Source organism: Pinus tabuliformis, chromosome 9 (genome assembly GCF_031772625.1).
Source record: "Pinus tabuliformis cultivar Carrire ecotype Pingquan chromosome 9, CPIR1, whole genome shotgun sequence".
NCBI classification, from domain to species: domain Eukaryota; kingdom Viridiplantae; phylum Streptophyta; class Pinopsida; order Pinales; family Pinaceae; genus Pinus; species Pinus tabuliformis.
In genome coordinates, this window is record NC_142307.1 from 795,508,169 (window position 1) to 795,536,094 (window position 27,926).

A 27,926-nucleotide genomic window follows, 5' to 3' on the forward strand; every position below is an offset into this window, starting at 1 on the left:
TCAATGAGTTATTATAAAATATTACCATCCACACTTTTATACCATTACTGAAGTGTATCAAATCACTTTGAAAGAAAAGGAAAATGCAATAGTAAAGAAAGGAATGGGTCATAGAGTTAGAGGAAGAGAAAAGGTGCATCATGATCATCTAATGATGACAACATAGTGTACTACTAGTGACTAATATTCAAGAATAGGAAAAAATGATGGAATAGGTAATTTTGTAATTATGGAGTAAAAAATCCAAATGTACATAATTAATAACCCTGTAAACAAAGACTAGGCCTAGGCTTATATTAGGTAATCATAAAAACCATGTCAGAGATAATGTTGTGATACTTTAGTATAACCACAATAAAAATATGATAATTTCATTGTTTAAATCTTGATAATTAATGAAGTTGTTGTTGTAATTGATATATCATTGTAGGGTAGCAAGTACATTAGCATGCTAAGAGAAACATTAATATGGTTCCCCAAGAATAATTTCTATAGTTATTTCTATAATGTGCTCTTATAATTAAATGGTTCAAGGAGGCCAAAATAACCTAAGTGACCCCATAAACTATAGCCATTTATAAAGGGGAAATCCATTATTAATTGTTATTAGGTTAACAATGGAGAAATTGGAGGAAAACATATGGTAAAATCCCAATTTGGTGTAAAGTGGAGGGAGACATGTTAGCCCTACAAACTCAAATTAGGAGAAAAACACCAAAAAGAATGTATAAAAAAGGAGAAGAGTCATTTTTCCCATCATCATTGTTGGATGTTTATGTTTTTTATATTGAAGCTCTCGAGGGTTCTATGGTCCCTTTTTTTTCTCATTGATTTTCGTTGTGAAGTTTTCCACCTTAGCATATCACTCTCTCTATTCTATTTGAAATAATGTTATGAGATTTCTTTCTTCCAGTCTTCGAATAAAAAAGGAATATTTATGTGGATTATTTGGCTTGGGGATAAAATATTTGGAATCCTTCATCTATTTTGTGCCTTATGTGCCTAAAAGCTTGGGCTCTGAGGCAGTCTTAGGGATTTGTGGGTGCAATGAACTACAATTATACCTCGATATGAGAGATAATAACCTATCCATGCCATTAACTATGGTAGCATATCATTTGGAGGCTTAGTTTGTGAACAACAAATCCTTCCTAAGGGTCCCATATATTGCAACAAACTACATTTACTAGGCATGTGTAACATGAGCATTGAGTTTGAGGCAGTGAGTGTTGGAGGGAATCTTATCTATGGAAGAATATCTCCTACTAAAGAAAAAATAAGTTTGGAAACCTCAATTTGGATTACCACGAAGGTTGATCAGGATCATTCTGAAGAAGTAGGGGCTATATTGACCTTCATGAGGAAATGGATCACCCTCTAAGCTAGCGAGGGCTTAAAAGACACCTATTGTGGGAGTGAAACACATTCCTGAGATAAAGTTGCAATGGAAATAGCCCTACTACAGCAAAGGATCATCATTTAGGGAAATAAATTGTTGGAGCATTGACTGCAAGGGCTGGACGAAGGGCAATATTGAAAATATGTGGCACTTAGTTGGTAGGTTTCCTATAGCAAGCTAATTTATGGAAGCAAGAAAGATACAAGAATAGGCCAGTTCCAAACATTAAGCATTCCAACAACAACATAAACTTAAACCCTTCTTGGGATTGACCTAACGCAAGATCATCATGAAAGGTGATGATATTCCCTTTTGTGGGCTTTAACCCTGAATAAGAATTTACAAATATATATACATATCCATAGCCACAATAATAAGCATTGGAATTTGATTAAAGAATATTGGACTTTAATAATAATACAAAAGTTAGAGGTTGTAAATCAACAAAATATCTATGTGTGTGTGTGCGCGTGCATAAAAGTTAGGGGATATTACACCACTTGATTGGCATAATAAACTAAACAGAACACTATTCTAAAACAATATAAAGAATTTATGAAATAAATGAAATAAAGACACCTAAGTATTAGATATGTAAATAGATTTACAATTACATTACATTATGAATGTAAAGAAGATTTAAATGGAAAAAATAAGGATAACAAACTTACTACCATTTTCTGTGCACAGATATAAATAAAGATATTTTGACTTACTTCTCATTTGGACCAAAGAAGCATCTTCAGTCTCAATGATATCGTTGCAACTTTCTTCCATTTTCCTTGCATCGTTATCTAAAATTTAGAAGCATGTCAAAATAGGGAACCAATAGTTTTAAATAAAAACTAATGTTAACGCAATAATGAAATTTAACATTTTTCTATCTAATTATAATGTTAAGCATGGTTTTTTTCCGAAAAAAAAAATAAAAAAATAGTAAAGTAAATAAAATATTTCCATTAACCTACAATTTATATTCATATCATTTTAAAAATTAACTATCAAATTGATTTTTTCCATTAAATTGTATAAGATAAAAATAAGATGAGACATATTTGATATACCTCTTATAAAATAAAATGAAATTAATTTTATACATAAATGAAAATAAATAACACAAAACAAGCATCATAAAACATTTTTTACTCAATATTTTTTGAATGTTAATGGACAAAAAGTCACGTAAAAATGATTTAAGAAAACACATATATGAAATTCATAGAAAAATTACACATTTTCCATTTGAAACAAGGAGGGTTACGAGGCAACAAGTCCTTTCCAATGGACCTTGTGCACTGGGTATGATGTTTGGACTCCAGACTGCATCGTTTAATAGTGATACTTCTTGGGATTTATAGTTAGAGTGTGCCATATAATAATGATGTGTATAATTCCCTCTAAGGATAAACCACCTTGATCTTCATGGAATAACATATCATAGGGATGAGCGTGGGTGAGAGGCAAGTGAAGCCTAAAAAAAGCATTATAACATCAAAAAGGACAACCACGAAATGCCATTGAAGTTTCTTTGCGATAATTATTCCTTCATGAAGAAAAAAAATTACTTTCAAAACTTAATGGTCATTGATTTTTCATTGTGATCCATTCAATGCCAAAAATAATCTCTCACGATGACCAACGATGGCATAGGCGAAGTAAATGTGAAGATTTAAAATAGAAAATAATTTTCAAAATGGACATTAATTTTGATATCTAACTCATACATGGTCTTGGAAACTATTAGATTAAAAATATTTCAAATCCCAATGATCAAACATATCTATTTATTTTCATGTTCCTCAGGTATATGGTGTTTTTTCCATCTTATTTTTGATAATGACACTTAACAAAAGTGTAACCTGGTTTTTAAATAATGGCATCAGTTAGACGATTGATGTGAAAAAGAAAAATCCTAAATATATGACATGATGTGAAACAAAAAAATCTATATGGAACATTTGCAAAAAATAAAAAATAATTAAAAAGTTTGTGACAATTTAAAATGCTCTGAACCTATTAAATAGTTGAACATATTCGCATTCGGCCTTCTGTTTTTTACATTTGTTTTGGATTTGGTTTCTTAGGTTGCATGGTTATGCATACTTACATCTATTTTCCCACTAGCTTACTGATGATACCACATGCCTAGGAATGACATGGTAAGTCACAAGTGTCTAAGAAAATGTCTCTCTTAGAATTCATTATTGGCATACATTCCTGACAAAGCACTTGAAGAAATGAATGAAGAGGCCGAACAAACAACAGAAGAAGACACGACCCAGTAGTAGCTTGTATAAGCAACTCAAAGCCACATGCAACTAAAATGTCAGAATCACTAGAAGGAGAAATATATGGGATAGACCAATTATTGGTTTAATTGGATTGGGATCGATGGGGGAGCATATGGTTGTATGGGTTTAAGGGAGGGTGAGACAAAACCTACCTTCAATAGGTGGTAGGCAAGCGAAGGTGTGAAAGGAAAAGGTTTTAGGTGTAAATATTGATAAGTCATGGTGTATGGAGCACCAATTTCAATAGCATTGTAACCATTGGTGGAGGGAGCCATCTTGTTCCTGCATCAGAGTAAGCAGTGGTGGAGGGAAACAGTAATGCAAGAACCAAGCGGTGAGAGTAAAAAGTAAGAGGGACGTAAATGTGCTTAATGCAGAGAATAAGATAAGCACTCTTCTTTATATGGGTGCGTTTTTAGGCTAATTATTTCTTTCCAGTTCGCATGCTACACACCTTGCTTCATTGTCACTTGTTCAGGTCCTGCTTTTATATCATACTTTTCATCCATTCATAATTCATCATCTATTGAGTGAGTACCCCTTGTCTATAGTTAAGCTATAGTTGTAGAAAAAATATACCACTCCATCACTTCCCAATCTAGGTCAAATTGTGTTTATAGTGTTTCCTTTGATCAATCAAACACAACCTTCAGTGGTGCCTCTACCTTTTCTTGATATACCTTGGTCCCTACTCTTTCCTATCCCCTTGGTCCTTATGCATTTAATTATAATGTTTACATCATTTATGCTGGTAAAGCTTAAGTTTTTTTCGTTACTAGTCTTGGTTAAGATGCTTGCTTTGATGCTCCCACCTTTGCTTCTTATAATGATAGTTCTTATGATTCAACAACTTGATCGACTTAATAAGTTGGGTCAAGCTCATAAGCTCATTCAGCTATGGATTGACAGAATCAAGAAAAAAGAAGCAACAAGAAAAAAACTGCTCATTCATCTTAAGATTCCATTATATAAATCACTGTAGCACTTCACGACATATAAGGAAAAGCAAGAATAGATCAAATTGGTAGAGTTTGACGAGATTCGTAGGTATTATTTTTATTACTTAGAAGAAAAGAAATATAAGGACATACAAAAAAGGAAATGATCTGAAGAATGTTTTGAAGATTTTTTGTTTTTCATAGTTTTGTCACTTGAAAATATATATATTTGTGAGATGTTTCGATATGTATGCATCGCGTTGATACAAATTAGAAGATGTCATGATGAAATACCATCACAAATGTAACTTTGATTTTAATGTTCCTTCCTTTATTTTTTAACAAATATCTGGATGGGCTTATGCAGAGTTGCCAAGGGAAGATCTATGGATATCTTCCACCACCGATACACATTTAGTAGGATGAAATATCGTTAAGGAGACATGGCATGAAGAAGGAAGCATAGCATGCAGAAAGGTTAAATATGGACTAATGGATCACTTTTTGATGAGGACATGACTAATGCATGGATGAAAGTGATGGATGGTTTGTTCCCTATAAAGAATTCCCAAACATGTAGAATCTTGTATAACTAAAATAATTTCATGATACCGCGAGGAGGAGTTCTTCAAGAAATTGGTTGTCCCATAATCTCCAACCCAAGGAGTTGTTGAATGTACCTAATTAGCAGGGAGCCTCGAAACTAGTTTCTTACTTAGTAGAATTGTGGAAGAAAATTTCTTAAGCCAAGAGGGAGCTTAGGTACATTCCTTCCATAGGAATGAGTGCATTCCTTTATTGGAATAACTATTTCCTTCATAATTAAGAGGGAGAGATAGGCACATCATCCTTGGGTTCACTTGGGAAGAGAGAATGGATGATTGGGTAAACATCTATCATCTGATATTTTTTAGGATCAGTTAGGGCACCCAAAACAAGAGTTGTCGTAGAGGACCGATTATTTTTTAGGATTGGGAATCCAAGATAATAATAGTCCTACTAGAACACACACTAAGAACCTGGGTGGGTTATGTTCTGAGAGAGACAATGATGAGGGTGTCTGTACATCATTAGTCCCACCAGTGTTGAGCTTAGATCTTGTGGAGAGATAGAGTTGTTAGTTAAGGCCTTTCTATGTGATGACATTGGTTGATATGATGATATATAGAAGGGTTACCAATATGACTCATGAGAATTCTTCAAATTGATAATGACAAAGTACCATTATGAACACCTCCCTAGTTAAGAGGGAGTATTTAAAAGTGTAACTAGGTACATAATTTTGATTTTATGTAATTGGTGAAAATAAGAAAATATTTCTTTTTTTTTGTAAATACTTGAACCATGGGTTTCATGGTTAAGAGATTTGATTTTAGTTAAGGTTCCCATTGTGAACCTTTAGGTTTTGATATATAGTCATAAAAGTAAACTTCATTCAATGTCATGTATGAAGGACCCTTCTTGGGCAGGTTAAATCTTTGTATGATTCGTTAAATGTATTAGAGGGCCCTCCAAGGCCAAGAAAAGACACATGCTACAGGTAAGCTACAAGATGGAATAAAATATATCCTCCAAAAGACATGTCGGCTCACCCTCTCGCAAGTTTTCCTAAATTGATTGAGAAAAAACTATAAATAGGAAGCTTGGCCTCATTTCAGTAGGCAGAATTTTGGTGATGCAATTCGGTCAAGGTTTGAAATAAGGAGAAGTGGGAACGATTAAGAAGAGTAGCCTCACATCCAAAGAAAGGAAGGAAGGAAAGGATGAAGTATTTTGGCACTGTTTCTTTGGTGAAATTACCTCGCAGTGTGGCATAAGCTAGGGTTTCTGCAGTTTGACATCAACACCTATAAAAGTCACATGAAGGGCCTCTATACCACCAATTTTTCCACCCGGAGTTACAAGTGAAAGAACTCAAGAACAGTGAAGGAGACACACACCTATTAAGACCATAACTTAGTCTACACGTGTGTTTATACTGTGATTTTAGGCAACTTAAATTGTAGATCTTTGAGGAAGGCCAAAATCCTCAGGTTAGTCAAAAAGTGCAGTGAAAAAGAAAAGCTTTGACTAGTATTGACTTGGTCGAGAAGAAGGATGAAAAGGAAGGATATTGCGTCTTGGTTTTGGAGGGGAAAATAGTTCAAGGGTCTTGGTCTTGGTATTCATCAATTGGAGTCTCTATGAGAAGAATAATTTGTTTGGGTTTTCCTCTCTAGTGGGAGAGGTTTTGTCCCTACTGTGTAGCCTATATTTTATGTCTCTTGTCTCTTTATGGTCTATGCATTGGTAGTTGTTTGATGAAGAATAACACTATACTAACATAAGTAAAAGAAGGCAATAATCTAAAAGGTAAAAATAATTCACAAGAAGTTATCAAGAGAAGAGAAATCACTTAATCTCAATGCCCTTGATTTCTCAGCACTTAATGTGATTATCTGCGAAAAGATGGCAGGAAAGAAACATGGTTTCAGAGGTTTCTCCTTCAATTTTGGAGAGATAGACACTACATGTTTATTGATGTAATTCTTTCTTCCTACATTCATGTTCATAATGCCCAAATTTCTTGCAGTAATAGTATTGGACATCATATTTTCTACATCTTCTGCTTCTCCGTGTTTGGTTTTGTGAAGGTCTCAACTTCTTTGTTGCATGATGATATGCCTCTGCCTCTGCCTTGCTTGTTAGTTCCTCTATATCCTGTGCCTATGCCTCTGCCTTGATTTTTTTTGCATCTATATCCTCTACCTTTGCCTCTGCCAAGAGAGACTTGTGCCTTGAAATCTTGTTCCAAGGAATCCTTTCGCAGGTTAAGTCTTGTTTTGTGTGACATAATCGATCCAGTGAATTGTTCTATTGAGACGGTTGTAGGATCTTTGTATTCCATAAGGGTTATTACAACGATGTCATATTTATTTTGTAGGATTCATAGGTCTTTCTCAACAATCTTCTAATGTGTAATGGTTTCACCAATAAGTTTGATTTGATTAACGATGCCCATGACTCTAGTCATAAACTGATCAACATTTTATGTTTCAGTCCTATTCAGGATTTTGAATTGAGCTCACAATGTCTGCAGTTTAACAATGTTCACTGTATTATTAATCTGTTACACAACTTTCAAAATATCTCCATCTTATTTTGTTGTTGATGCACTAGTTATCTTGTCGAAGATAGAGACATTTGCTAAATTCTATATCCAACATTTTGGGCTATTTTTTTATTAGATCAATAGCTGCATTTCTCTAATTATTTGTCATGACATCCAATTTTTCTGGTGTCATCTCTACATAAGCGTTCTAAAGTGTATCCCAGAAACACTGAGCTTGCAAAAAATTATTCATCCCTAAAAACGAAAACTCATAGTTTTTTCGCTAAAAAAACATTTCTTTAATGTGAATACATGCACTTTTTTACCAACTCCCTTTCAAAAGAAAATCTTAAACAAAATCCTTTCAAAGGAAGCAACACCCTTTCGTCTTTTTTCTTTAAAATGGAAACTTAGGAATATGACGGAAAATATCTTTAAAGTATCACATTACTTTAAAAATACCGTTTATGAAGGCTTACGAACGCCAAAATAAAAAGGTCTTACGAATTATCTTTTTTGTCCAAAAAAGATAGGGTGGCTCATGTTTCTTTAGGGCTATAACGCAATTGTCTTTTACTTTGAGTTCGCGTTACTTGAAAATCACTGTAAGTAATGAAAATTAATGTGGGTCTTCAGAGTGCCCACTCTTAGTAACTCAGAGTCCCCAATAACAAAGATAATTATCATGGTTTATTTTCTTTTAATTCTGACTTTTGAATTTGAGTTGAAATCAGCAATACGTTTCACTCTAGTCTTCACTGGCTTAATCGTAGTTGGCTTCGTTGTTCTCCTTCTAAATCTTTGATATCTGTGATTTAATATTTTCAATTGTTGATGTTATAGAATCTTATGCGACCTCTGCTTTGATATTATAGAGACGGAAATACACAGAGAATGGACGGAAAATTAGGATATAGAAAACTGCCTTTCTAATAATTCAAGATCAGTTAAGTAGATTACATATGATATATCGAAACAAACAACAATTAATAATTAAAGAAAGTTCCAATTAAAACTCAACTAACTAAAAATAAACGAAACCAACTTATAACAGCTAGCCCACAATAAAACGTCGATGGCGAATTCACAATGGCTTGTAAATATTGGTAATGCAATTAAAGGTGTATTTCACCTGGAAAAGACTTTACCTTTGAGGTTTAGTGATAAAAATATCCCCTGATTCATAATACGAATATAGTTCAGTAACTTGTAATGAAACATCCTAGAAGTTTTAAATTCCATCCTTTTATAGTAAAATGTCAATATTTTCAACGTTTGATTCTTTTTCACTTTATTAGTCCCTGCCATTTGGCAATGGGCAGGGACTATAGTAATCGAACAGCCTTGCTTTAGCATTAGTTTCAAGTTTTAGTCCTATGTTATACGGTGATTATTACAAAGTTCTCAAACGCGCTGTGCCGGGATGTGCCGGGATAACCAAAGTCTTATTTGGAGCTGAAGCTTTGCCATCTTATTTGGCCTCTTCCCGAGGCGGAAGAGGCTGGAGCATAGCCTAAATTGCTTTAGGTCCTGTTCATTATCACTGACCGTCAACGGTCTCATGTTAATGTTAACATTAATTTGTATTATCGGCACAATTGTTTGCAGGTTAGGCTAAGGTTTGCAGGTTAGGCTATTTGAGCATGTTACCGGGTGTTGTGCAGCAGGTGCTGCAGGTGTCCATGCATGGCGGGAGGTGTCATGAACCACCGCCTATGTCCTTGCCTACTGTGCCTCTGTACCCACCTTTGTCTCTGTGGGATCAACGGGCTATGCTTCCACTCCGGCTGGGAACTTGGATTCTGGTTTTCTCATCTTTGGTGCTGGATCGACAGAAGCAACTGCTTCATTCACTGAACCAATTGGATGCTTCATTCATTGAACCAACTGGATCTATAGGGGAACTGGATCACGATAACGATCATCAGAACGAGCAAGGCTAGAAGCTAGGTCCTTATCAGTTGAGAGTGCTTACCTTCGGTTCAGAGAAAAAAAAGAGCGAGGTCCTAGCCAGTGAAGAGCGAAGCCCTAGCCAGTTAAGTGCGAAGCCCTAACCAGCGTGCGAAGCGCTCTCTGTCGCATCTATCGGTTCAGAGAAAAAAGAGCGAAGCCCTCATGGTCCTTTTCTTCCGAACAACGGTAAAATCAGAAAGAATCAGTCTTATAGCATTTCAATTTTCTTTTCCTTTCATATATTGTCGAAAGCAATTTGGATAGACAAGCTGTATCGGGTGCTAATTGGTAGCCAGAAAACAGGGAAACAGAAGAATCACCTGCTTAATAGCGTCCTTCAATGATGTAGAATCGGCGTATATGTGCAATAGCAAAGCTTGAACCAGAGAAACGGATGGATCAGGAAAACTAGTGCCCGTGTATCCGCTGTGCAGAGTCCTGAACTTCTCCCAATGGTAACAGCGTGAAAACAATGCATTGACGCCAAAAACTATCAACAGAACCAGGGCTGTTCCTAAAGGAAACCCCATGGTGGGCCTCGTGGTGTCTACGCGTCTATGCCCTCCCGCCGTTATGTCGTGTTCCATCACAATTTCCCGGAGACATTCAATGGAAGAAGTCGAATCTTGATTGCAATTTCAGGCAGCAATTTTGCGCCCAATTTGACGGTTTCGCCAAATAGCAGTGGCTTTGCCCTATTAATAGACAAGACATCACAACTGCACGTTTGGACATCCAGCTGAAGTTTAGTAGTTTTAGACAAAATTTGAGCTGGATGGAAGGGTCAGGGCTCCGGCAAAGTACCAGTAAAGTAGACGCCCTGGGCCATGCAGGATGACGAGGCGCCGGGATGAGTGAATTTATGTGAAAAAGGTAAATCCTAATCGTTTACATGCGATAATGGTGCGATGAGCGAATGTGCCTGAATCGTTCGAGCTGTCGCCCGGTCTTGCGCAATGCTTCGGCGTCGGCTCAAGAACACCCAACTGTGCTCAAAGGACACACAAATTTGATCTGTTGATTTCTTTCTGTGTGATAGGAAACTTAGAAAAGCTCTTACCTCTGAAATTTTTTTAAGCAGGGTTCGAAACTAGCTGTTGTTTCTATGTAACATTTCTCTATGCTTTTTGTTGGCAAATTACGAGCTGAAAAAAAGAGAAGGACAAAGGAAATGAAAAGACGGTCAAGAAAGTCCCTGATATGAAGAATTCCTTCCTTTCTTTTCTTCGAGAAGACAGCAGAATGAAAACGCAGTTAAAAAATTTAGTTTAGTTGCTCCTCCTCAGAATCAACCAAATTATATTGCCATGCCAAATGTAGCATGCTGGACCATATCCAACCTGCAATTTCTGCTACGCGGTGACCGTGTATAGTCTCGGATTTGCTAAAACAAACATATGGCATTTTCACTATGCAGAGGTACCTTTGTGGATTTGTTGAAACGAACAAATGGCAGTTTGACCGTGCATAGAACATTGAATTTCTTTTACTATTAAACTTCAATGCTATGATGACTAACGCTTTTTTAACTATGCACTGTTGCCATCTGTTTCATTGTTAGCTTGTTTGCAAACTTCAACCGTTAGATAAATATTCAAAGAATGGTTCAGATCGATCCCCACACTGTTCAAAGTTTGGTGCACACAAGACTATGCACTGAATTAATTCATTGCCACATTTAATTAAATTTTTTAATTTATTGCCACATTTAAATTTTTTTTTTTAATTATGCGAAATTAAGACAAAATGAAACAGGAAGCGAACAGCTGCATATGTGCAGGTCCTTGCATCCCATGACTTCTCGTTGTAATTAACTAGAACCCTAAGCTCTGGTCAGATTGGGTTTTGATATAATTTGTTTTTGATTTAATTTACCAAGTTGTCTTGATTTTTTGGTTTGCTAGTTTGGTTTGCTAGCCTTCACTTTTCGTTCTTCTATTCCTGAAGACTTGTGCGTTTGAAAGTTTTTTTCAGTTTGGAAGTTACTTTGTCTTTTTAATACAATGTTTAAAACCCACCTCATATCAATAGGAACATAATGTTTAAAATCTTTATTACACTCTGCTCTATCTACAGCATGGAGAAAGCCAAGTTATCTATGGTTTACAGCTACCGACATGGATTTAGAGGTTTTGTGGCCCAAATATCAGATACCCAGGCAGCAGATATGGCCAGTAAGTGATTTGAATATCACAACCATCAATTTTAGATCAGCTCGTTAAGAATTGATGAACTAAACCAGTTTTTACTCGATTTCTTGAACTAATATGTCTATGTTTTTGCATTAACTAAAAAAAAGGGGAAGTCGTTGTTTTCCCAATATCCTTTTTGTTTGAATTCATACATATATTTATCTTTATAGCATCCTTCTGAGTTGCAGAGATGCCTGAAGTTGTTTTTGTATTTCCCAACAAGCTGAGAAAGCTCCATACAACACACTCTTGGGAGTTCTTGGGCATGCCAGATGACAATTCTTTGGAAACCTCAACTGACTCTACTAGACTTCAAGAGGACATCATCATCGGTATCATAGACACAGGTACCTTTCTAGTTTCCATCACAGAAAAACCAGTTTTTTGGATTGCAAGCAGAAAATCCCCTGTTCCCATCCAAAAAAAAAAAAAACCAACCCTGGTTGCTGTCTTTAGTTGTTTCCTCTCGGTGGGTAAACATCCTTTTGGGCAAAAATCTAGCATACGAGAAACCTCGGGCTTAAGAGCTACATGTCAAAGGGTTCCAATCCGCCAATATTACCCTGGACTTGCAATTGGCCTCGTCCACTTTCCTAGGACAAACCTCATAGGCTCAGATAACTACGACATATCAGAGCAAAAAATTGGCAACATTACTGGTTACTCTGCTTTTAGGTGGACAAATAGCAGGGAACATAATCACAGAAATTGTAAAGTGCATAGCTAGAGGTATACACTTGAAGTGATGTTTGTATTGTATGAGTCACTCAAATGTCATAACTTCTTAACTGACTATCATAAGGAGTGACAACCCTCGTGCTTACTAGTAGAATTAGTTATAGACAGAGTTCTCTCTGGGAATCTCAACATTTAGATGTCAATGAACAGGTATATGGCCTGAATCCCCAAGCTTCGGCGACCATCTGATGTCTCCTGTACCTTCACATTGGAAGGGAGTATGCCAAAGTGCTGATCAATTTCCTTCTTCAACATGCAATAGGTAAATTGTGTTCCATTGAAGTTCAGATTGCAACATGAATTTCAACTGTCTAATTTTTGTCATCTGTATTTTAAGTACTTAAATAAGTACCACTAATACTTTTATGGCTTATTTCAGGAAACTGATTGGTGCCAGGTATTATTTGAGTGGATTGGAGGCTGAGAAACAAGAAATTTTGAAAACAGTAAGTTCTGATGATGGCATAGAATACAGATCTGCAAGAGATAGTCTAGGGCATGGCAGCCATACTACTTCTATTGCAGCTGGAAGATATGTAAGTAATATTAATTACAATGGTTTAGCAGCTGGAAGTGCTCGAGGAGGAGCTCCACGCGCAGGGATTGCAATATATAAAACATGCTGGGAATATGGTTGTTATGATTCATACATATTGGCTGCATTTGATGATGTAATCAAAGATGGAGTGGACATATTATCTCTTTCATTAGGCCATTATGTTCCTGAAAATGATTACTTCAGTGATGCGATCTCTGTGGGCTCATTCCATGCAACACAAAATGGAATTACTGTGATTTGCTCAGTGGGGAATAACGGGAGTTCTGGCTCTGCAACAAATCGGCAACCATCTGATGTCTCCTGTACCTTCACATTGGAAGGGAGTATGCCAAAGTACTGATCAATTTCCTTCTTCAACATGCAATAGGTAAATTGTGTTCCATTGAAGTTCAGATTGCAGCATGAATTTCAACTGTCTAATTTTTGTCATCTGTATTTTAAGTACTTAAATAAGTACCACTAATACTTTTATGGCTTATTTCAGGAAACTGATTGGTGCCAGGTATTATTTGAGTGGATTGGAGGCTGAGAAACAAGAAATGTTGAAAACAGTAAGTTCTGATGATGGCATAGAATACAGATCTGCAAGAGATAGTCTAGGGCATGGCAGCCATACTGCTTCTATTGCAGCTGGAAGATATGTAAGTAATATTAATTACAATGGTTTAGCAGCTGGAAGTGCTCGGGGAGGAGCTCCACAGGCTCGGATTGCAGTATATAAAACATGCTGGGAATCTGGTTGTTATGATTCATACATATTGGCTGCATTTGATGATGCAATCAAAGATGGAGTGGACATATTATCTCTTTCATTAGGCCATTATGTTCCTGAAAATGATTACTTCAGTGATGCGATCTCTGTGGGCCCATTCCATGCAACACAAAATGGAATTACTGTGATTTGCTCAGTGGGGAATGATGGGAGTTCTGGCTCTGCAACAAATCGGCAACCATCTGATGTCTCCTATACCTTCACATTGGAAGGGAGTATGCGAAAGTGCTGATCAATTTCCTTCTTCAACATGCAATAGGTAAATTGTGTTCCATTGAAGTTCAGATTGCAGCATGAGTTTCAATTGTCTAATTTTTGTCATCTGTATTTTAAGTACTTAAATAAGTACCACTAATACTTTTATGGCTTATTTCAGGAAACTGATTGGTGCCAGGTATTATTTGAGTGGATTGGAGACTGAGAAACAAGAAATGTTGAAAACAGTAAGTTCTGATGATGGCATAGAATACAGATCTACAAGAGATAGTCTAGGGCATGGCAGCCATACTGCTTCTATTGCAGCTGGAAGATATGTAAGTAATATTAATTACAATGGTTTAGCAGTTGGAAGTGCTCGGGGAGGAGCTCCACGGGCTGGGATTGCAGTATATAAAACATGTTGGGAATCTGGTTGTTATGATTCAGACATATTGGCTGCATTTGATGATGCAATCAAAGTTGGAGTGGACATATTATCTCTTTCATTAGGCCATGATGTTCCTGAAAATGATTACTTCAGTGATGCGATCTCTGTGGGCTCATTCCATGCAACACAAAATGGAATTACTGTGATTTGCTCAGTGGGGAATGATTGGAGTTCTGGCTCTGCAACAAATCGGCAACCATCTGATGTCTCCTGTACCTTCACATTGGAAGGGAGTATGCCAAAGTGCTGATCAATTTCCTTCTTCAACATGCAATAGGTAAATTGTGTTCCATTGAAGTTCAGATTGCAGCATTTATTTCAACTGTCTAATTTTTGTCATCTGTATTTTAAGTACTTAAATAAGTACCACTAATACTTTTATGGCTTATTTCAGGAAACTGATTGGTGCCAGGTATTATTTGAGTGGATTGGAGGCTGAGAAACAAGAAACGTTGAAAACAGTAAGTTCTGATGATGGCATAGAATACAGATCTGCAAGAGATAGTCTAGGGCATGGCAGCCATACTGCTTCTATTGCAGCTGGAAGATATGTAAGTAATATTAATTACAATGGTTTAGCAGCTGGAAGTGCTCGGGGAGGAGCTCCACGGGCTGGGATTGCAATATATAAAACATGCTGGGAATCTGGTTGTTATGACTCAGACATATTGGCTGCATTTGATGATGCAATCAAAGATGGAGTGGACATATTATCTCTTTCATTAGGCCATGATGTTCCTGAAGACGATTACTTCAGTGATGCGATCTCTGTGGGCTCATTCCATGCAACACAAAATGGAATTACTGTGATTTGCTCAGTGGGGAATGATGGGATTTCTGGCTCTGCAACAAATCAAATTTACTATGTCTGTCATAAGAAATCCTTATTTTCAAGGTTTTGCATCCCATCAAAGAAATTACTGAAATCTTTTGTTTACTGTATTCTCTATTCTTGTTTACAACGTTACCACTTGGACAAGTTAACGCTATTCAGATGGTGTTCTCGTCATTTCAAATTATGCAAGTATTTTAATGTGCCGAAACAATGTACGCAATAAATCTTGGTTAAACCAGTCATTTGGTAGGATAATAAGTAACTAGTTTTAACTCGATGCAGGGACTTGCTGCCTCGCAACTTCCCTTGTTTATAATATAGGTCATTTTAAAAATAGATACCATGAGTTCTTAATTTTATTTATAATATAGGTTATTTTTAAAAAAAGATATCATGAGTTAGGCTATTATGTTTATATCTTATATTGGTACACTTTATTTGTCATTCGTTGTGGAAGACAAGCTTGCTGCCCTTGGTTGAAGACCCGTTTGATACTCTCGAAGGAAAGTCGGGGTAATCATAACCATCAGAGGAAGTTGACACATGATTGTAGTGTTAGGAATGAAGGATTATCAATGGCAGTATAATTCTGAAGAATAGGATGATAACGAAGAGTAATTTGAAGAAGCAACATGGACCATAAACCAAAGGATTTTAGAATAATAATTAAAGAGTAATTTTGAGAAGCAATATGGACTATTAACCAGAGGGTTTGAGAATAATAATTAAGTAAATGGATAAAAAGAGATTTAGAGATTTGGAATTTATATATCATCAGAAGAAAATGACAAGGTAGTGGAAGAATTGAGTATTGAATAACCATATATTGTGCCATATTTCATATTGTCTCCAATGATAAAATCAATAAAAAAGTGATGGTTTATTGGTATGATGGTAGTTTAAAAGTATAGGATATCATTGATTAGATGACTAAATTTAAGAGAGATATGAGTATGAAGATGTTTAATATTTTAATAGAGTTAATCTTATAATAATGAAATTGAAATGTCATAGTCAACTTTATTTGGATGTTATGAAAAAGATAGTGTTAACAAATATTGAGTAAAAGTAAAATGTAGACGAAAATGGTGAATGAGATCAAGGAAATTTTTTTCATTTATTGATTATGAAAAGAGATTGTGGAAACAAGAACATAATATGAGGTAAAGGAATGATACATTCATATATATATATATATATATATATATATATATATATATATATATATATATATATACATATATATATATATATATATATATATACATATATATATATATATATATATACATATATATATATATATATATATACATATATATATATATATACATATATATATACATATATATATACATATATATATACATATATATACATATATATATACATATATATACATATATATATATATATATATATACATATATATATATATATATACATATATATATATATATATATATATATATATATATATATATATTGAAAATGTCACTTAGATTAAGAGCGAAGGTGTTGAAGTATCGATGAGTTATTATAAAATATTACCATCCACACTTTTATACCATTGATGAAGTGTATCAAATCACTTTGAAAGAAAAGGAAAATGCAATAGTAAAGAAAGGAATGGGTCCTAGAGTTAGAGGAAGAGAAAAGGAACATCATGACCATCTAATGATGAAAACATTGTGTACTACTACTCACTAATATTCAAGAATGGGAAAAAATGGTGGAATAGGAAATTTTGTAATTAATTTCTACAAATATGGAGTAAAAAATCCTAATGTACATAATTAATAACCTTGTAAAAAATGACTAGGCCTAGACTTATAATAGGTAATCATAAAAATCATGTCAAAGATAATGTTGTGATACTTTAGTATAACAACAATAAAAATATGATATTTAAAATGATATCTTTCAATCCTTAATTTCATTGTTTAAAGCTTGAGAATTAATGAAGTTGTTGTTGTAATTGATATATCATTGTAGGGTAGCAAGTTCATTAGCTTTCTAATACAAAATTTAATATGGTTCCCCAAGAATAATTTCTATAGTTATTTCTATAATGTCCTCTTCTAATTAAATGGTTCAAGGAGGACAAAATAGCCTAATTGACCCCATAAGCTATACTTGTTTATAAAGGGGAAATCCATTATTAATTGTTATTCGGGTAACATTGGGTAAATTGGAGGAAAACTTGTGGTAAAATCCCAATTTGATGTAAAGTGGAGGGAGACTTGTTAGGCCTACATATTAAAATTAGGAGGAGAACCCCAAAAGAAATGTATAAAAAAGAGAGAATGTTTATGTTTTTCATATTGACTTTCCTGAGGGTTCTATGATCCCTTATTATTTCTGATTGATTTTGGTTGTGAAAGTTTCCACCTTAGCAAATTACTCTCTCTATTCTATTTGGCATAATGTTCTGAAATTTCTTTCATCCAATTTTCGACAAGTAAAGGAATATTTATGTGCATTATTTGGCTTGAGGATAAAATCTTTGGAATCCTTCATCTATTTTCTGGCTTATGTGCCTAAAAGCTTGGGCTGTGTGGCAGTTTGACGGATTTTTGGGAGTAATTAACTACTGTTATACCTCTATGTGAGAGATAGTAACCTCTACATGTCATTACCTATGGTAGCATACCCTTTCAAGGCTTAGTTTTCAAACAAAAAAACCTTCCTAAGGGTCTCATCTATGGCAGCAAACTAGATTTATTAGTTATGTGCAACATGAACATTGATTTTGAGGCATCGAGTTTTGGAGGAAATATTATCTAAGGAAGCATATCTCCTCCTAAAGAAAAAATAAGTTTGGAAGCCTCAATTCAGATTGCAACAAAGGTAGATCATACTCATTCTGAAGAAGTAGGGGCTATATTGACCTTCATGAGGAAATGAATCACCCTATAAGCTAGCGAGGGATTAAAAGAGACCTATTGTGGCAGTGAAACACCTTTATGAGATCAATTCATAATGGAAACAACCCTACTACAGAAAAGGATCATCGTTTAAGGAAAGCAATTGTCGAAGCATTGACAGCAAGGGCGAGAAGAAGAGATAATATTGAAAATATGTAGCATTGAATTAGTAGGTTTCACATAGCAAGCTAATTTATGGAATCAAGAAAGATACGAGAATAGGACAGTTCCAAACAGTAAACATTCCAACCATGCCATAAAATTAGACCCTTGTTGGGATTGAACTAGTGCAAGATCGTCATGAAAGGTGATGACATTCCCTTTGGTGGGCTTTAACCCTAAACAAGAATTTACAAATATATATAGATATCCATGGCCACAATAATAAGAACTGGACATTGATTAAAACATATTGGTCTTTAATAATAATGCAAAAGTTAGAAGTTGTAAATCAGCATAATATATATGTGTGTGTATGTGAGTGCAGAAAAATTAGGGGATATTACACCAATTACATTCCATTACAAATGTAAAGAAGATTTAAATGGAAAAAATAAGGATAACAAACTTACTACCATTTTTTGTGCGTGGATACAAATATAGATATTTTGACTTACTTTTCATTTGAATCAAAGAAGCGTCTTCTGTCTCAATCATCGCGTTGCAACTTTCTTCAACTTTCCTTACATCTTTATCTAAAATTTAGAAACATATCAGAATAGGGAACCAATAATTTTCAATAAAAGCTAATGTTAAGGAAATAATGAAATTTCATTTTTTTATTCTATCTAATTATAATGTTAACCTTTGATTTTCTTAGAGAAAGAAAACACTAAAATAAAATAGTAAAGTAAATAAAATATTTCCCTTAAACTACAATTTATATTCATATCATTTTGAAAATTAACTATCAAATTGATTTTTTCCATTAAATTTTATAAGATAAAAATAATATGAGAGATATTTTATATACCTCTAATGAAATAAAATGAAATTTAGTTTATATACAACTTGTTTATAGAAAATTTGGAAAAAATAAAAATAAACAACACAAAACAAACATCATAAAACATTTTTACTCAATGTTTTTTTGAATGTAAATGGACCAAAAATCACGTAAAAATGATTGGAGAAAACCAATCTATGAAAATCATAGAAAATATTACACATTTTCCATTTGAAACAAGGAGCGTTGTGGGGCAGCAAGTCCATGCCAATGGATCTTGTGCAATGGGTATGATGTTTAGACTCCAAACTACATCATTTAATAATGACACTTCTTGGGATTGCTGGTTAGAGTGTGTCATATAATAATGATGTGTATAATTTACTCTGAGGCTAAACCACCTTCATATTCATGGAATAATATATCATAGGGACAAGCATGGGTGAGAGGCAAGTGAAGCTTGAACATTGGGATGTGAGATGATATGAATTATTGGGTCAAGGATATTGGTACAATTTGATGTGAGGGGGAATCTAGAAATCTTATATATTTACTATACATACTTGGGCTCAAGAAGAACCTCATTCATTTTCATCATTGGAGGATAACATTTATGAGCTAACCTTCATATAATGTAGGGTTATTATAAAATCCTAAGTCTCCAAGGTGGCTATGTAAATCACAGTTAGGTGCAAGAGACTATACAAATCATAGTTTGATACAATGACAACATTAACCAGCAGAGGGAGCCATGACTCAGGAAGCAAGCTTAAGGAATTGTGGGGTAGGCACATGGGGCATTTCCACCATTGTGCATTGAAAATTTTCAAAGAGATAGCGAGAGTGATAAACACTTGGAAAGTGTGCTAATACCTCCTTTATTAGTAGAGATAACAAGGCCAATGGTATCTTGGACCTTGTTTATTTAGATTCTTTTGGTCCTTTCTCTATAGTATCACTTATTGCGTACATGTATTATGCGACCTTCATAGATGATCACTCGAGGAAAACCTGGCTATTTTTCATGAAAAGGAAGGATGAGGTTGTTAGGCCCCTATACTACTAGTATAACCCCTAATTGTTATTAGTACAACCCCCTTATTATATTGTTGTACCCATGTAGTCCCCATATTGTTACTCTTGTGCCCCATAGAAGCCCACTATTGTTATTATTGTGCCCTTACATTATTATTTTTATGTCGGCTCTGATTATATTATGACCCCTTAGACTCCTATATATAGAAAGGAGGTCTTTTCATTTGAATCATACAAGAATTGTTCATTTGTGTAATGTAAAGGAGGTTTCCCCCTCGAAGAGGCTGAATTCTAAGGCGTTCAACTATATTTTCTATCTTTTTGTGAGTTGGTTTCATAACATTTGGTATCAAAGCTTTGAATTCTAGGGTTTCGCTACTCCAAACAGGTCATCGTGGCATTTGCGCTATAATTTTTTTTCTGCGACGTTTCAGACACTAAAACAAAACCCATTTGGGCTGAAATCATTCTAAACCGCAGGTCTGAATTTCAGAGCTTTTCGCGCTATATTTGCGGAGATATGATCTGAGGAAGTTGGCATTTTTGCAAACTCCTGAATTACATTCCAAGCAGGTAACCTAGAGAAAATAGTCATAACTTTTTTTTTGAGCATCAGATTGAAATTTTGTAAGAAGTTACAAAAAGAGGATGGACTGTAGTTTCCTGTGTATATTTTTTAGATTCGAAGGTCAAAACAGTGACACGTGGCACTTCATACAATTTCACTCTTCTTAAAAGGTCTATAATTAGGTCATCTTGGGAGATTTGCATAACTCTGCCTTGGAGAATCTAAATTCGATCAGACTAGTGGCATTGGAAAGAGGACACAGAGGGTTACTGAAAGTTGAAATTTCAGAACTTAAAGATCCGAAAGTACAGAGTTACAGTTGTTTCAAGATCGAGCTTTTAAAATCAAGAAAAAGCGAGATGAGGAAGTTTGATGGCAAGGATCCGGTAAATTGGATACTACATATGGAGAAATATTTTTATCTACATGGTGTACCACTATTATAAAAGGTATGTATTGCATCTTCATATTTACAACAAGATCAATTTTTATGGTATAAAGGGCTTTGTTCACGTAAACAACTTGTTACGTGGTCAATTTTCATGGAGGAAATGATAGCACATTATGAGGATACAAAGAGAAACTCCTTCTTTAGCCAATTGATAAATCTCAAACAAAAGGGTTCAATGGAAGAGAACATTGAGGACTTTCAAAAATTGAATAGAAGGGTAAATTATATTCCAGAGAAGTAAAGGATTGATGTCTTCATAGAGACTTTAGAGGATAACATTCAACATGAGGTTCATTTTTGGGAACCTGATTCATTGGAGGAGGCATTCGGGTTGGCAAGAAAAATTGAAAGCGAAATTATGGAAACAAGGAATTCTACTACTCACAACTATAAACATGGAAGTTTTTTTTCTCCTAGCCTTCCACAACCTACAAGGGTGACACCACAACAATTGGAAGAAAAAAGAGAAAAATGTCTCTGTTACAATTGTGATAGCAAATGCTCTAAAGGTCATAAGTGTGTTGAGAAGAATTTATTTTACATAGTTTATGAAGAGGATGAAGAAAAGGATCAAGAAACATCAAAATAAGAGGATATACACCAAGAACTAACCCTAGAGAAAGAAGAAATGAATCCGACCATATCTTGTAAAGCATTGGCAAGAATTACCACTCCTCAAAGTCTCAAGATAGAAGGACATATCAAGAAGGAGAAAGTTCAAGAAGTGAAAGATCACACCGAGAAGGAAGAAATGAATCCAACCATATCTTGGAATGCATTGTTCGGAATTACCACTCCTCAAACTATCAATATAGAAGGACATACGAGAAGAAAAATGTTCAAGAAGTGAAAGATCACATTGAGCATCAAGAAATGAATTCGACCATATCTTGTAAAGCATTGGAAGAAATTACTACTCAAACTCTCAAGATAGAAGGACATATCAAGAAGAAAAAGGTTGAAGCAGTGAAAGATCACATTGAGCATCAACAACAAGTTCTCCAACTTTTGAAGGATAACGCCACTTTGGTGAAAAATCGAATGAAACAACGGGTAGATCAACATCATAGTGAAAAATGTTTTGATGTAGGTGATTGGGTATTTTTACCGCTACATCTCAAGCAAGCTATTTATGAGAAGGAAATGTTGGCAATACTACATGCACTTAAGAAATGGCGACCTTACCGAATGGGAAGACACTTCAAGGTAAAAATGGATCATGATAGTCTTAAATATTTTTTAGAACAACTATTATCTTTAGAAGAATAGAAAAATTGGGACACAAATATGTTGGGTTATGACTTTGACATCATCTATAGAAAAGGGAAGCAAAATTTTGTTGCATATGCACTCTCAAGAAAGGATGAGGATGTGGAAGCATTGTTTTGTGCTATTTCTATTATCCAACCAGATTGGATAAACGAAGCAAGGGATGAATGGAAGAAGGAAGAAGAAGTATGGCCACTCATTCAAAAGTTTCAGAAGATCCCAATTCAAACAATATTGCCTGAACTTGAAGAGGAAGGAAAAACCATATTGGAACCTAGAGCAGTCACAGAAACAAGAACCCGACAGCTACAAAATCGATCAATTTCAGAGTATCTCATCAAGTGGAAGAACTTACCTGGTGAAGATTCTACATGGGACGACAAGAATTTTATAACTACTCAAGCGTTGACGACAACACCTTTTGAAGGAGAGGGGCATGTTAGGCCCCTATACTACTAGTATAACCCCTAATTGTTATTAGTACAACCCCCTTATTATATTTTTGTACCCATGTAGTCCCCATATTGTTACTCTTGTGCCCCATAGAAGCCCACTATTGTTATTATTGTGCCCTTGCATTATTATTGTTATGTCGGCTCTGATTATATTATGACCCCTTAGACTCCTCTATATAGAAAGGAGGTCTTTTAATTTGAATCATCCAAGAATTTTTCATTTGTGTAATGTAAAGGAGGTTTCCCCCTCGAAGAGGCTAAATTCTAAGGCGTTCAACTATCTTTTCTATCTTTTTGTGAGCTGGTTTCATAAAAGAGGTATTCTCGAAGTTTACGAAGTACAAGGCCTTGTTTGAGAACTAAACTGGAAAGAAAATCGAAGTGCTAAAGTATGAATATGGTAGGTAGTACACCTCAAATGCATTCAAGGACTTGCGTGCCAAGGAGGATGTCAGGAGGGATCTTACTACATTGTAACAGCCTCATGTTAAATGTTCATGTAATAAAAGTTAATAAAGGAAAAATAATAACAAGTTCATGGGACACATATTCCAAGTTGAATGTTGGGTAAAGAATCCAAGAGGGATCACTTGTTGTTTATTATGGCTAAGGGTAAATTGGCAAAGGAAACAACAAAGGCTTTGAAAAAGAAAAAAGATAGTATTGGCATTTATTTTATGCAAATAAAATAAAATAGGAGAAAAGAGAGGTGAAACATCACAAGATTCATGTGAGTATGAAATTGAAGGAAAGTTAAGGAAAATGAAGAAATTAGAAGCATCAATAATAAAAAGACATTATAGCATTAGTTTGGGGGCATTTTTCTCAATTTAGTTTCAGAATTGGTTTCATAGAGGAGAAGAGCACCAAGAGGATAAGGAAAGAAATAAAGCAAAAGAAGGACAAGGAAAGTAAAAATAAAGGAAGGAAATGTTAAACAAAATCCTCTCAAAGGAAGCAACACTCTTTCAAATTCCTTTTTTTTAACTTGAATAATAGTCGTCCTTTTTCTTTAAAAAGGAGACTTATGAATATGATGGACAAATATCTTTAAAGTATGGCATTACTTTAAAAATACCATTTATGAAGGCTTATGAATGCTAAAATAAAGAGGTCTTATGACTTATCTTGTTTGTCCAAAAAATTATGGTGGCTCGTGTTTCTTTAGGGCTATAATGCAATTGTCTTTTACTTTGAGTTTGCGTTACTTGAAAATCACTGTAAGTAATTCAAATTAACATGGGCCTCTATAGGATTTCAAAGTACCCACTCATGTTAGTAATGAAAAGTCCCCAATAACAAAGAGAATTATGATGGCTTATTTTTTTTTAACTACGAATTTGACTTTGAGTTGAAATCAACAATCTCTTTCTCTCTAGTCTTCACTGTCTTAATCATAGTTGGCATCTTCGTCCCATCTATGGAAGAAAACTACATTTATTATGCAAGTGCAACATGAACATTGAATTTGAGGCAACGAGTGTTGGAGGCAATGTTATCTAAGGAAGCATATCTCCTCCTAAAGAAAAAATAAGTTTGGAAACCTCAATTCGGATTGCAACAAAGGTTGATCAGGCTCATTCTAAAGAAGTAGGGGCTATATTGACCTTCATGAGGAAATGTATCACCTTCTAAGCTAGTGAGGGATTGTGGTAGTGAAACATGTTTCTAAGATCAGGTCGCAATGGAAATAACCCTACTACAAAGGATCATCATTTAGGGAAATAAATTGTTGGAGCATTGACTGCAAGGGCTAGACGAAGAGAAATATTGAGTATATGTGGCACTCAGTTGGTAGGTTTCCAATATCAAGCTAATTTCTGGAAGCAAGAAAGATACAAGAATATGCTAGTTCCAAACAATAAACATTCCAACCATGCCATAAACTTATACCCTTGTTGGGATTGACCTAGCGCAAGATCATCATGTAAGGTGATGACATTTCCTTTAGTAGGCTTTAACACCAAACAAGAATTGACAAATATATATAGATATCCACGGCCACAATAATAAGCATTGGACTTTGATTAAAACATATTGGACTTTAATAATAATGCAAAAGTTAGAGGTTGTAAATCAACAAAATATATGTGTGTGTGTGTGTGTGTGGATAAAAATTAGGGGATATTACACCACATGATTGGCATAATAAACTAAACATAAAACTGTTCTATAACAATATAAATATTTTATGCAAAAAATGAAATAAATATCTCTAAGTTTTAAATATGTAAATATATTTACAATTACATTGCATTACGAATGTAAAGAAGATTTAAATGGAAAAAATAAGGATAACAAACTTACTATCAGTTTCTGTGCATGGACACAAATATAGATATTTGGACTTACTTGTCATTTCGATCAAAGAAGCATCTTCAGTCTCAATGATCTCGTTGCAACTTTCTTCAATTTTCCTTGCATCTTTATCTAAAATTTAGAAGCATATCAAAATAGGGAACCAACAATTTTAAATAAAAACTAACGTTAGGGAAACAATGAAATTTCAATTTTTTATTCTATCTAATTAAAATGTTCTTGTTTTTTCAGAAAAAAACACTAAAAGAAAATAGTAAAGTAAATAAAATATTTCCCTTAAACTACAATTTATATTCACATCATTTTGAAAATTAACTATCAAATTAATTTTTTTCATTAAATTGTATAACATGAAAATTAAATAAGACATATTTTGTATATCTCTTATGAAATAAAATGAATTTTATTTTATATACAACTTGTTTATAGGAAAATTCGAAAAAATAAAAATAAACCATACAAAACAAACATCATAAAACATTTTTTACTCAATGTTTTTTTGAATGTAAACGGACGAAAAGTCACGTAAAAATGATTCAAGAAAACGAACGTATGAAAATCATAGAAAAAATAACACATTTTCCATTTGAAATGAGGGTTGCAAGGCAGCAAGTCCTTCCAATGGACCTTGTGCACCGGGTATGATGTTTAGACTCCAAACTGCATCGTTTAATAGTGATAATTATTGGGATTGATGATTAGAGCCTGTCATATAATAATGATGTGTATAACTCCCTTTGTGGATAAACCACCATGATCTTCATGGAATAACATATCATAGGGATGAGCATGGGTGAGAGGCAAGTGAAACCTAAACAAAAGCGTTATAGAATGACAAAAGACAACCACTAAATGACATTAAAGTTTCTTTGCGATAATTAATCCTTCACAAAGAAAAAAAATACTTTCAGAACTTAATGGTCGTTGATTTTTTATTGTGATTCATTGAATGACAAAAATAATCTCTCACAACGACCATCGATTGCATAGGTGAAGTAATTGCGAAGATTTAAAAGAAAAAATAATTTTCAAAATGGACATTAATTTTGATATCTAACTCATACATTGTCTTGTAAACTGCTAGATTAAAAATATTTCAAATCCCAATAATCAAACATATCTATTTATTTTCATGTTCCTCAAGTATATGACGTTTTTTCCATTTTATGTTTGATAATGACACTTAACAAAAGTGTAACCTGATTTTTAAATAATCGCATCAATTAGACGATTGATGTGAAAATGAAAAATCCTAAATATATGACATGATGTGAAACACAAAAATCTATTTGGAACACCTAAAAAAAATAAAAAATAATTAAAATGTTTGTGACAATTTATAATGCTATGAGCCTATAAAACAGTTGAACATATTCGCATTCGGCCTTCTGTTGTTGACATTTGTTTTGGATTTGTTTTATCTTAGGTTGCATGGCTATGCATACTTACATCTATTTTCCCAATAGCTTACTCATGATACCACATGCCTAGGAATGATGTGGTAAGTTACAAGTGTCTAAGAAAATGTCTCTCATAGAATTCATTGTTGTCATCCATTCCTGACAAAGTACTTGAATAGATTGAGCAGGATAACATCACTATAATTTTTACAACGGATTGAAGGTACCGACATACTGAGAAGAAATGAATGAATAGGCTGAATAGACAACAAAAGAAGACACGGCCCAGTAGCATCTTGTATTAGTAGCTCAAATCCACATGCAACTAAAATGTTGGAATCACTAGAAGGAGAAATAGATTGGATAGATCGATGAATGGGTTAGCTGGCTTGGGATCAATGGGGGAGGAGTTGACTCTATGGGTATGAGGGAGGGTGAGACAAAACCTGTACTCAATAGGTGGTAGGCAAGCGAAGGTATGAAAGGAAAAGGCTTCAGGTGAAAATATTGATAATTCATGGTGGAAGGAGCAACAATTTCAATAGCATCGTAGTCATATCCTGTACCCTCATAAGAGTAAGAAGAGGTGGAGGGAAGTAGTAATGTGGGAACCAAGCGGTGAGAATAAAATGTAAGAGGGAGGTAGAGGTGGTTAGTTCAAATAATAAGATAAGCTCTGTTCTTTATATGGGTGCCTTTTTATGGTGATTCTTTCTTACGAGTTTTCAGGCTATGCACCTTGCTTCCCTGTCCACTACTCAGGTCCTTCTTTTATATCATACTTTTGATCCATTCATAATTCATCATCTATTGAGTGAGTACCCCCCGTCTATAGTTAATTTATAGTTGTGGGAAAAAAACACCACTACATCACTTTCCAATCTAGGTCAAACTTCATTTTATAGTGTTTCCTCTGATCAATCAAACACAAGTGCTAAGCCTAGCAGAGGAACACAAAAAACAACCAATTTAAAAAAATATTAATTTATTTAACTATTCCCTAAAGTTGGACTTAGGAAAAATTAAAATCTATAGATTAACTTATGATTCAATCTTATCCATTCATCACAATTTTATCTCATCCCTAGGAAGAGATGTTAGGGTTCATGTCAAAATTATAAGAGGAGATAGAGTGAGTAAGT